This window comes from Canis aureus, chromosome 22, assembly GCF_053574225.1.
Source record: "Canis aureus isolate CA01 chromosome 22, VMU_Caureus_v.1.0, whole genome shotgun sequence".
Classification (NCBI taxonomy): Eukaryota; Metazoa; Chordata; class Mammalia; order Carnivora; family Canidae; genus Canis; species Canis aureus.
The window spans coordinates 20,223,669-20,236,271 of NC_135632.1; the positions used below are offsets into that span (position 1 = coordinate 20,223,669).

Sequence of the window (12,603 nt, forward strand, 5' to 3'; positions counted from 1 at the left end):
GATGCTTAACCGACTGAGCCACCCAGAAGGACAAAGGGTATCCAGTTTTCAAATCTAGTTTTTCTTAGACCTTTAGGTTTAACTTTAAACTTTCTTTATAGTTTTATTTATGAACCTGTTCTATTATAACTTAAAATTAGCTCATAAATATGGTAGGTTAAGTTCCCTAAATGTGTATTATTAACTTGGTTAAATTCTTAGATTTTTCTAACTACAGCTACAAATGTAATATATTTGATTCTTTAAAGCACTTCAAACATTCAAAAAGCAAGCTTACAATTCTAATAAACCAATATTTTTAAGTACTTACACTCTGTTTACAAACCTTATAACTCAGAGGTTATAGATTTAATACTTCAGATTCTCTGAAAAATTCGAACAGTTTATAAACATAATCAATTCAACTTTTACATGTCTCAAATTTAAATCCCCAATGACTATCAATTAAATCCCTTTAAACATTTGAAATTAAAATCACAATCTAAATTCAACATTTCAAGTACGTCACCTGTCAAATGAAATACATCCAAATTGCCAAAGGGATTAAAAAATAACTTATTCTAGGACTCAACACAAAAGGTGTTAAATCTCAGATTTGAGTCACTTCTTCACTCTTATTTGGAGACTATAAGATTGGCTGGTAAAAAATTCAGCAATCGTGAGGAATCATAAGTAATAATTCATACACAGTCCAATATTTTAAGTTTAATGTTTATTTTTTAAAAGATTATTTATTTATTTATTCATGAGAGACACACAGAGAGAGAAGCAGAGGCATAGGCAGAGGGAGAAGCAGGCTCCATGCAGGGAGCACAATGTGGGACTCAGATCCTGGGACTCCAGGATCACGCCCTGAGCTGAAGGCAGACGCTCAACCACTGAGCTACCCAGGCGTCCCAAGTTTAATGTTTAGAAAATATAAATGTTTAGTTTAGAATGTGTAGATATACACCTCATTTTCTATACCATTTCTTTGAGTATGAATCTATTAATTAGAGTTTCAAGACATTTTTGTTGCATAAACCACTCTCATTTAATATCCTCCATTTCTAGTTTGGAATGTTAAAATGGAGCAAAATCTTTAAGCCACTTGGAAAGCAATGTAAATGTGGATTGATTTTTAGATTATTCATTTCCTTGCAATCTTTTATTAACTTAAACTTTCAGTTTAAGAATTTTTTTTAGGAGCACCTGGATAGCTCAGTAAGTTAAGTGTCCAACTTGTGATTTTGGCTAAAGTCATCATCTCATGGGTCATGAGATGAAGCCCTGAGTCCAGCTCTGTGCTCAGTGGGGAGTCTTCTTTAGATTCTCTCTCTCCCTTTCCCTCTCTCTCTAAAATAAATAAATATTTTTTAAAAGAGTTTTTTTTAGTAAGTTGTCATTAGCTAGTCTTCCTAAAGCATTCATCCTAATTTTAATAGAAACAATAACCCTTCCTTTCTTCATTTAGATTTCATAATCTTTTGTCATGTTTAATTATATTAGGTCATTATAATAGCAAACACAGCTAACGTCTGTAGATTTGGAAACAAATGCAACTGATTCTTGGTATGTGTTGTGCTCAGCTAGTAGGAGCAGAAAATGTCAAAATACCTGAGAGGAACTAGCTGTAAGTGCTCAGCTATAAGTGTCCTAGGTACCAACTGGATATTTTACAGAGGGAATGGGGAATGTTGGTTAATCTAGTAATTGAACTAAGTGGGACTTGGTTTTAAAAGCTTCTTCATTTTTCATGTTTTTAAAAATTAAGTTATAACTTACATACAATAAAATATACTCCTTTGGGTATAGAGTATACAGTCCTGTGAGTTTTACAAACACTTTGCAGACATATAACTTCCACTACCATGATCAACATAGATTTCTATCACCTCCCCAAATTCCCTTGTGCTACTCCTTTGTACTCAACTCCTCCATGCCTTTCCACCAGCCCTAGCTCCCAGAAGCCACTGATCTCTGAATAATTGTCTGGAGATTTATCCAAGTGGTGTGTGTCATTAGTTTGTTCCTTTGTATTGCTGAGTACTATTCCCATGTTATGGATATACCACAGTTTATTTGACTATTCACCCGTTGAAGGATATCTAGATTGTTTCCAGTTTGGACCATCATGAAAAAAAGCTACAAGAAACATTTGTATACAGGTTTTTGTGTGAATATATTTTTCATTTATCTGAAAGTTATGTCATTGATGTTTAAATTTTCATTTCTCTAATGTTTAATAACATTGAACATCTTTTCATGTGCTTTTATGTCACATTATATTCTTTGGGTGAAATGTCTGTTCATGTCTTTGGCCCATTTTCTAATTAGATTCGTTGTTTTGTCCTGCTGGGTTTGAGATTTCTTTATATATTCTAGACACTAGTCTTTCATCAGATATGTGGTTTGCAAGTATTTTTTCTCCCACTCTCTGATAGTTTGTGTTTTCATTCTCTTAACAGAGTTTTTGCAAAGCAAAAGTTCCTAATTTTGATGAGGTCCAGTTTATCAATTTTTCCTTTTATGGGTCATGTTTTGGTGTTAAGTCAAAGAACTATTTGCCTAGTCCTGGATTCTGAAGATTTTTCTACTATTTTTTTTCAAAACTTTTACAGGTTTACATTTTACATTACATCCATGATTCATTTGAGTTAATCTTTTACAAAAATACATGAGGTTTATGTTGATATCCTTCCTTTCGTTCTTCCTCCCTCCCTCCCTCTTTCCTTTCCTCCCCCCTTCCTTCCTTCCTTTTCTTTCTTTGCCTTTGGATGTCCAGTTGCTGCAGCACCATTTGTTGAAATGGTTATCCTTCCTCTATTGACTAGCTTTTGGTGTTTGTCAAAAATCAGTTGATCGGGATCCCTGGGTGGCGCAGCGGTTTGGCGCCTGCCTTTGGCCCAGGGCGCGATCCTGGAGACCCGGGATCGAATCCCACGTCGGGCTCCCGGTGCATGGAGCCTGCTTCTCCCTCTGCCTGTGTCTCTGCCTCTCTCTCTCTCACTGTGTGCCTATCATAAATTAAAAAAAAAAAAAAATCGGTTGATCATCCAATAGCAAACAGTGCACCTGATACCCAGATTATTTGTTTGTTTGTTTCTTTCTTTCTTTCTGTTTATTTTTTTTTATTGGAGTTTGATTTGCCAACATATAGTATAATACCCAGTGCTCATCCTGTCAAGTGCCCCCCTCAGTGCCCGTCACCCATTCACCCCATGTCCCCGCCCACCTCCCCTTCCACTACCCATTGTTCGTTTCCAAGAGTTAGGAGTCTCTCATGTTCTGTCACCCTCTCTGATATTTCCCACTCATTTTCTCTCCTTTCCTCTATAATCTCTTTCACTATTTTTTATATTTCCCGTATGAATGAAAATATAAAGTGTTTGTCCTTCTCTGATTGACTTACTTCACTCAGCATAATACCCTTCAGTTCTATCCTTATTGAAGCAAATGGTGGGTATTCATCATTTCTAATGGCTGAGTAATATTCCATTGTGTGTGTGTGTGTATGTGTGTGTGTATCACGTCACATCTTCTTTATCCATTCATCTTTCGATGGACGCCGAGATTCCTTCCACAGTTTGGCTATTGTGGACATTCCTTAAAGAGTTAAAAATAGAGCTACCCTACGACCCAGCAGTTGCACTGCTGGGGATTTACCCCAAAGATACAGATGCAGTGAAAGACTGAGACACTTGCACGCCAATGTTTAGAGCAGATTGTGTTTTCTAATACCATTCTCTAGTAAAAGGAATAGGGCTCCTTAGAGAAATGATTTATTCTAGAACTAGGGAAGAAGATATATAGATGATTCAGAAGCATTTTGTAATATCAGAAAGTAAGGAAGTGATTAAAGAAAAACCAAAAACACATGGATTGGGGGTATATCAAAGGTACATAGAACCTGACTAGGCACTAGGGTGCCTAATGACTAAGGTTAGAATAATTTGATTTAAAAAAAAGTAGAATTAGATTATAGCTCAGGGAACAAATAAACTATGAACCCATACTGAGATAAATGATTGAATAATAATAAATGGAGAGAATAGACAAATCTCCCACTCAGAATGCCAAATGATTGATGCAGATATTTTGTCCTCAAGGAGAGGAACATAAATCCCTACTCTTTAGGTGTGGGCTGTGCATAGTGACTTTCTTCCAAAGACTGAAAATAGGGGGAAAGTACCTTTATAATAGAGAAATCTGACAAAAACTACCTCAGCCCAACTCAACATCAAAATCATAAATCATGTTAATAAATATTGACTCTTAATATGATGTGATAAAAATGGCACTTTACTTCTGTAATCCTCCTTCCAATAACCCATCATTCCAGTCTTACCATGAGAAAAACATCAGACACATTCCAAAAGGGGAGCATCCTACAAAATATATGACCAGTACTCCTCCTCGAAGCTGTCAAGATCACAAAAACAAGGAAAGTCTGAGAAATTGTCACAGGCAAGAAGAGCCTGAGACATGAAAACTAAACACAAAGGGAATCTGAATACACTATGACTATTAGCTAATTATGATGTATCAATATTTACTGCTTAATTGTATAGATGTACTATACTAATATAAGATGTTAATAATGAGGGATCCTGGGTGCAGTACATGGGAACTTTTTGTACTATCTGTTTAATTTTTCTACAAATCAAAAACTCTTCTTAAAAATAAGTCTATTTTAAAAAAATCGTTTGGGCATATTTGTATGACTCTGTTTCTGAATTCTCTGTTCTGTTCATTTGATCCGTTTGGCTATTCCTTGCCAATAACACAGTGTTTTGATTACTGTGTGGTATTGTCAGAGAGATAGCTATAAAGTGGGCCTTAATAATTGGATTGGTTTAGGGGCCCCAGAGTGGCTCCATTGGTGAATCATCCAACACTTGATCTCAACTCAGGCCTTGATCTCAGGGTTGTGAGTTCAAGCCCTGGGCATGGAGCCCACATTTAAAATACATACATACATACATACATATATACATACATAGGTTTTGCTCTATTTTTAATTGAGCTGTTTGTTTTCTTATTATTGAGTTTTGAGAATACGCCACTGGCTGCAAGTGTTCAGTGTGCCTCAGGGTCAGTTGGTAGATTTTATAGAAGGAATGGCGAAGGTTATTTAACTTAATAATTTAAGTGAAAATTGGTTATAAAAGCTTCTATTACGTTCATTTCTAGGTTCCTTCCCAGAGTGGAAAGAATGTTTACCCAATGGAGTTAACAGTTACTTGGAGAAGATGTGAGACTATTATATATTTACAGACTTGAGTTATTTGTTAGAGGTTAGGGCCTTGGTCCCTGAATCTAAGGTCACCATCCAGAATTACTCCTCCCGAACTACACTTTGCCAAGTTGGATCCCTTCTTATATCACTGGGCCTTTTACCAAGAGAATTCCTAAATACATGCCTTTTGCCTGGAATTTAACTTGTTTCATTACCTTGTGAATTGCACAGTCCCTAGGCATACCTAAAGTTATATTTTGACCCCTCTCCCTCTTTTTTCCCCCAAAACCTTTTTTCAAACATTTTTGGATCTGAGTTGATGGCATTCTGCATACCTCCACCACACTCCTCCCCCACCCCCCACCCCCACTGGCAACTAGTCTGCAACTGCCTAATAAAAGAGTTCTTAATGTTTTTGCCTCCATAGACTCCTTCGGCAGTCTGATGAAGCCTATGGATCTAGAATTATTCTTAGAATAATGTCCTAAAATCTATTTCATAAAATACATAGGATCAAAAAGGAAACCAATTATTGAAATATAGTTATCAAAATATTAAAAGAAATATGTAGTATATTTATATATGCTTCTTTGTTAACAGATTAAACATAAAGGTCATGCAACAAATTTAATTACTTTCATAATTTCACAGCAATGATGAACAAAAATGATATTTCAAGGTATTTGCAACAACTGTAAAGATTCACTAATTGAAAATATCTATAAATTCTACTAGTGACAAAGTCATCAGTTCTGCTAAGACTGCTGTGGTTTATTGCCTCCATTTATAATGGAGGGAAATGCTACATTTTCAGTTACAGGTTAGTGAAAATAAAGATGCGATTTTTCCCCCCTCCATCTGAGTTTATGGCGTAATAGAATTCCATTCCTGTACTGAGATTCTTCACGCTTTTCGCATTTTTTAAAACTTGTCTCATCTATGAGCATTTTCTGTTCATTTTTATTAATCCCTCTGGGACGAATATTAGAAGGAGATTGAAGGGAGTGAGGAAAATTGGTAAGTACAGACTTGACTCCCTGAACGGATGCCTGTCACTTGGCCCATCCCCCTTCTGTCACTTCCACCCTCAAAGCTTTGCCTCCCAGGCCCAGCCAGCTGTTGCAAGCAACTCCCCAACTGTGAAAACCAGCCTTAGTCCCAGAGGGTGTGGACTCTGCATTGGTTTTGTGGATTTATCTGCAATATCTGCCCACAGCAAGCTGTTTTCTCTTCCTTGTGATCCTGAAACGTGTCATGTTGGAAAGTGTTTTGCTTCAGATATCCTGAATCTGGGCAGGCCCTTTGGAATGAGTGAGAATTTACAGTGTTTTCCTGTTCCAACCTCTATAGATCCTTGAAGGCAAAGTAGAACTACACATTTAAATATTACCAGTAAAGCAAAATATTGAAGACTCAGTATGGAAAATGAGCGCTCCAGGATATAAACAGTATATTGCCAGCATTGTGAAGCTAAACAATGAAGGCAATTATTTTACTAAAGTGGGGACAACTGGTAAGACTCTGCAACATTCTTCTCTTTTCAGTTCCAATGCCTGGAGACAGGCAGTAGAGTAGGACTCTCAGTGGAGAGTACAAGAAGTGTTTTCTGCCTTTGATGGCACTGCTGTTTTTACAGTGCCTTTCTTGCCCTGGGACTCTTGTTGATTTCTGCCTTAGAGGTCGAGGGCAGAGATGTTCTAGTTCTCTTGAAGAGTTCCCAGGGGACTGGGAGTGGACTGGATTGTGGCCAGGGCCATTTATTCTTGAAGAAATTAGAAACCAGTGGGAGATTGTTCTGCTTATTCAGAAGGAGTGAGAAATAAACTAGCATGTGACAGGGCAAGGAAGTTTATCTTCATCTAGACAAACTTTTATTTTTATAGGTCTATAGAGGTGATAAAAATGAAGGCCAGGGGAACAGGAATGGCTGGTAGTAAAATGAGTGTATGTGTGTGTGTGTGTGTGAAAAAAGGAGAGAGAGAGAGAGTAGTAAGAGGTTTCTATCCAGCAAAGATTGTTTTCATGTAGTTAGGATTCTTCCCCCCTTATTTTCTCTTACTGTTCTTTTCTTATTTTTTAAAAGATTTTTATTTATTTTTATTGTATTTATTTGTTCATGAGAGACACACAGAGAGAGGCAGAGACACAGGCAGAAGGAGAAGCAGGCTCTTGGCAGGGAGCCTGATGCGGGACTCGATACCCGGACCCTGGGATCATGCCCTCAGCCAAAGGCAGACATTCAATTGCCAAGCCACCCAGGCATTCCACAGTTCTTTCTTTAAAAGAAAAATTAAGAAAATTTAGAATATATAAAGCATACAGAAAAGTAGAGTTAATGATAAACATTCATGTACCCACCATCCAAATGGAACAGTCCAGAAACCTGAAGGTAGGAAGAAGCCCTGATGAGCCAATGAAGATGACCCAGGGAGAAAGGGTCCCTGTTAACCATCATCCTGGCCCAGAGAATGTAAAGCCACCCAGTCAGGTAAGAACTGATGTATTTCCTTCCTCTCTTCACTGACAAGTCCTTATGAGGTGGGGAGAGAATAAAATGGTAGGTTTTAAGTAGGCAAGGAAAATAGGTAGAGAGAGCTGACAGCAGAAGGCCCTACTCCCTTTTCTTGCTGCCAGCTGCCAAGCCTGGGCTGGCAGAGGGGCAGATTGACCGCTAAACGTTGTGAGTTTTTATCATCTCAGGGGATTGTGTGCTGTAATCGCTAAACTGAGATGGTGCTTGTGACTTAAAATGATTGTGGGACTTGTCCATTATTTAAGAATGAGCAGAAAAGCCACAAGATTCATAGAGCTTTCATTCTGGAGCAGGGAAGGTGACTTCCACTGAATTCATGTTTGGAAATGGCAGGAGAGAAAGCCAAATTGAGTTTGACTGCCAGGAGTCATGCTTGTTCTACATATCACATGGAAAGCATTTAACCAAACTTAGGATGCCATCCATGCTAAGGCAAACTATAATTTTAGATGCCACCCGGAAAGAAAAAAATTGCTCTCTATGATACATCAAAATTAAGGCAAAAATCCATGATGAAAAAAAAAGCAAATTTTAAGTAAAGATAGGATCAATATTACTGATTTTTCTTCTTGCCTCAGGCTTCAGTATGTCTTGGCATGACACTGCTACTGATTTTATTTAAAATTTTGATATTTTGCTCATCGTGGCTTTTTGGCATTAATTTTGTTTTTAAAAATATTCATTAAAATATATTTATCTTGGTGTATCTGGGTGGCTTAGTCAGTGGAGCATCCCACTCTTGGTTTTAGTTCAGGTCATGATCTCAGGGTCATGAGATGGAGCCCTGCTTTAGACTCCAATGCTCTGTGGGGAGTTGCTGGGAGTTCTCTCTCTCTCTCTCTCTCTCCCCTCTCCCTTTCCTCCTCCCTTTGCCCCTCCCCCTGCTTGTGCACCTGAGTTCTTTCTGTCTCAGATGAATAAATATTTTTTAAAATGTATATATATTTATCTTTATTATTGAGTTTTGTTGGCGCCCAATTAGAATATTCATCTGAGGCAAGTGCTTCACTCACCTTACCCACATCACATAGTTCACACAGTTCCTTTGGGAGATAGAGATGGGAGCAGAACAAAAAAAAATTAAGAGGAGGAGGAAAAAGACAAGAGGAGGGGCAGCCCAGGTGGTTCAGCTGTTTGGTGGCTGCCTTTGGCCCAGGGTGTGATCCTGAAGACCCACGATCGAGTCCCATGTCGGGCCCCCTATGTGGAGCGTGCTTCTCCTTCTGCCTCTCTCTCTGTGTCTCTCATGAATAAATAAATAAAATCTTAAAAAAAAAAAAAAAGACAAGAGGAGGAGAAGGCAGAAAAGAAAAAAACAAAGAGCCTTTTATTTATTTTCTTATCCCTGTAATTGCAAATGGGAGAAATAGTTTGATAAATATCCCTAACAGGGATCTCTTTAAAGTTCTCACTAGAAAATACCAGAGATGGTCTGATTGATAGCCTCAGATAACACTGATGAGGGGAGCTCTAATCTTCTTGAAAAGACTCCAATTTACTGCCTGGATGACAAAAGTCCACAATAACTGGCCAAATTGGTGTTTTCAAAGCTGTTGATATTAAAGTATGAAGCAAAATTCTTGTTGTGTTTATTTCCTCATTCCTGCCATTTAAGTAAATCCCCTGTAGTACCAATGAAAGCATAAAAGGAGATTTATGATACTGTGTATAATGGCAATACCTGGCATACAGCTTTCTGCCATTTTCATCCTCACTTAATTTTCATATTTCTCATTCGGTGCTCAAAATGACCACAGGGAGTGGGGAGGGAAGGTATTGCCCCATTTAATGGACAAGGCACCCGCCTCATTTTCCAGATGAGGCTGGCCCAAGTCACATGACAAATTGCTAAAGAATGGAAACCACAACGTTGATCTTCCTACCTCAAGGACGGTGTCTTTCCTACACAGTGTTGTGTGCCACGGAAGACATGTGGAGACACTTTAAGTGGCTGCGTTTGAGGGATTGCAGCTATAATCTGAGCTGGTTAGCAGCTGATCTCCCTGAGGCTATATCCAGTCTCCTAATGCTGTTTCATATTAAACAGGTTTGAGAGTGAGTCACTTGGCTGGCACAAACCAGTGGAGTGATTGCTTCAGCCCTGCCTGGAAACTCTAAGTCCTCCCTTAGCCTGGGGGGTAGCGAACTCAATGCAAACCTCAGCCATAATATTGCCGCAGCTCTGGGACTGACTTTGTGTTTCACTTATATAATTTCAGGCTCCATTTAGCATTCACCCGGTTTCCCCTTCCATGCTTACAAGATTTGGTACTGAGTTCTCTGATGCTAACACCTCAGTCTACGCACGTTCTCCTTTGTTTCGGTGTTACAGGAGTGAAAAAGAAGATACGTCCTGCCCAGGGGGCTCTCAGTCAAAAGAAAAAGGAAGCCCTCAGCCCAAGTGGGCTGCAGCCTGATACTCCGGTGAGCCTTGGAGGGGTCAGAATTCTGATCAGTTTGAGGAGCGAATTTGGATTTTCTGCCCTTCTTGTCCAGCACTGAGGCATAGGGTGCTCTTGGTAATTGGTTTGGGAGCTAAAAAAAGAATCCCCTCCTAAGCTCCAGTGGAGAGAACATCTGGCCGTCCTTGAGCTAAGTGGCCTCTCCCTCATTTGCCACCCCATGCCCTATATAGATGTATGACACAGCACTTGCAAGGTTATATTGTGTTATTTTATCTTAAATGTCTGTTCTCCCATTTGACTCTGAGTACCTGGAGGGCAGGGACCATGTCTTCTTTTGTAATTCCCCCCAAAAAGTTGGGTCACCTTATAAGCAGTTTTATTATCATGTGGCACCCAAGAGTAAAACACAATTCCAATCACAAAGAAGTTTATAAATTCTCCAAGACACTGTGGGCAGAAATTAGAAACACACGCATAGGGATCCCTGGGTGGCACAGCGGTTTGGCGCCTGCCTTTGGCCCAGGGCGTGATCCTGGAGACCCGGGATCGAATCCCACATCGGGCTCCCGGTGCATGGAGCCTGCTTCTCCCTCTGCCTGTGTCTCTGCCTCTCTCTCTCTCTCTCTCTGTGACTGTCATGAATAAATAGATAAAATCTTTAAAAAAAAAAAAAAGAAACACACGCATATTCTCTCTCTCTCTCTCCCTGTGCTATTCTGGCCTTTAATGATCAGTGACCCACCTGCTCCTAATTTTCTTACCACCTCAACTCCAGCCTCATTCATGTGTTTTCTCTGTCTCTCCATTCCCCTCTCCTCCAAATATCTGCTCTCTACTCCTCGAGGGATCTGTGGCTCAGTTCTTTATTATATGGTCTCCCTTGACTTCTTCCAGTTTTATCTTCTACCCATTCTCCTGATAGCACAACAAAGCTCCACAAGTTTAATCTGTGAGCTCCTTAAAGCAGCTAGGAGTGTTGGTCAAAGGACAGGAGGCAGTTGTAAATACCTATACGTTAAGGTATTTGTCCTTGTCTCCTCAGCATCTAGCTCTGCATTTAGCACACATTAGTTTCCAATAAATGATCCATGAATGAATGAAGAATTATTAGCCTTTATCCAAATGTATCATCAGAACTGTTTGAGTGCCACACCTTTCAAAAGGAGACTGGCAGATCAATAGTTTTTGACTTACAACATTTTGGCTCATTTAAACCTGAGGCAGAGATGCCAGGCTCCCTGTAGCCATCTTCCATCAGAGAGGGGGTAATTCCTACCAAGTTCTCTTGTGCTTGAGTGCCCAGGTCACAGATGCTAGATAGAAAGTCTTGTCTTCATGTGTCTGCCAGGTGGATGGGTCATGCTTCATACCTTGATCCTGCCAGCCTATTTCCTGGGACTGGACTCATATTCCTATCCTTCCCGTGCCTCAGTGAACAGAAAGCCTCACTGAGTCTCTTTTACCCAGAGCCCCTCACTCTGTCAATCGAGTTCTTTTGAGTGGACTCTTCCCATGACCCTGCAATCCCTGGTCTGTAACTGGGCTGAGTCTGCTGCATTTGGCTCAGATTTTTGTCTTTGGTTGTTGATCCCCTGCTGAGTCCCCCTTTGTCCTCACCTCTAGCTTTTTTGCCCTCCATTCCTACTCTTCCTTGCAATCTCCTAGCAACCACTTTTCTAACTCTACTGGATGCAAACTTTGACAATCATGTTCTCATAATGTTCTTTGTATCAGCTTTAGAGAGCCATGGCTCAGTGCAGAGAAGGAAGAGGGAAAAGGTGCCTGCTATCCCAATAGTAAGGCCTAACTGTTATGGCCAAGGCTTCCTGCAGAGATGTGATTTGTTACCATTAATACATTTTGGCAAGAATATTGGACATAAATGGCTTTTTATAGTTTGATGTTAAGATATATTTCTATATTATGGATACAAGAAAAGTGATACAAGATGGATGGAGGGTTAGGTTGAAATGAGGATAATTCCCTGAAGACATTATGACATTTCTTTGAGAGGGCATCAAGATAGGGCTGACAAAAAAACACATTTATTGGATAATAAAGATTTAAATTGTTCCTGGATAGAATCTTCCAAGCTCTACTGTTCTAATACTGCTCAAAATCCAACTGGGAGGTGAATCCAAGTAGAGTTTCCCCATAGGCCTCTGATGTGCTTTTTGTTCAGACTTGTTAGTCATTAAATATTAGCCAGCACCTGGGAAAATCCTATGATTATCTGGATGATGTGAACACTAGTAGAAGTGTTATTTTACTTATATTAATTTTATAGAGAAGGCTCTTCACTGCTTTTTGTGTTTCTTCATTCACAGATAATCTTGCCTGTTCTCAGGTGTTGTCTTCTCTGGCTGGATCAGTGGAAGACAGTGGTGAAAATGCTGGTTTAATGAGCAGCACCCAAGTAGGTGAGATAGTGAGAACAGATGGGGATA

The 12,603-nt window shown here is 39.4% G+C and overlaps 1 long non-coding RNA gene across 37 annotated transcripts in view; it reads left to right on the forward strand.

Moving 5' to 3' along the window:
• The window catches only part of LOC144293854 (uncharacterized), a 441,703-nt gene that overhangs the window by 6,864 nt on the left and 422,236 nt on the right, over positions 1–12,603 (forward strand). For 31 of the 37 annotated variants that reach the window (XR_013361210.1, XR_013361209.1, XR_013361205.1 and 28 more), the window contains exons 2-3: positions 10,084–10,175; positions 12,484–12,576. The exons of 2 other annotated variants lie outside the window; for them this stretch is intronic. This is a non-coding gene — a long non-coding RNA (uncharacterized LOC144293854). The remainder of the gene's footprint in view (positions 1–10,083; positions 10,176–12,483; positions 12,577–12,603) is intronic. 4 more of the 37 variants (XR_013361219.1, XR_013361218.1, XR_013361230.1 and 1 more) reach the window with 2 other exon arrangements.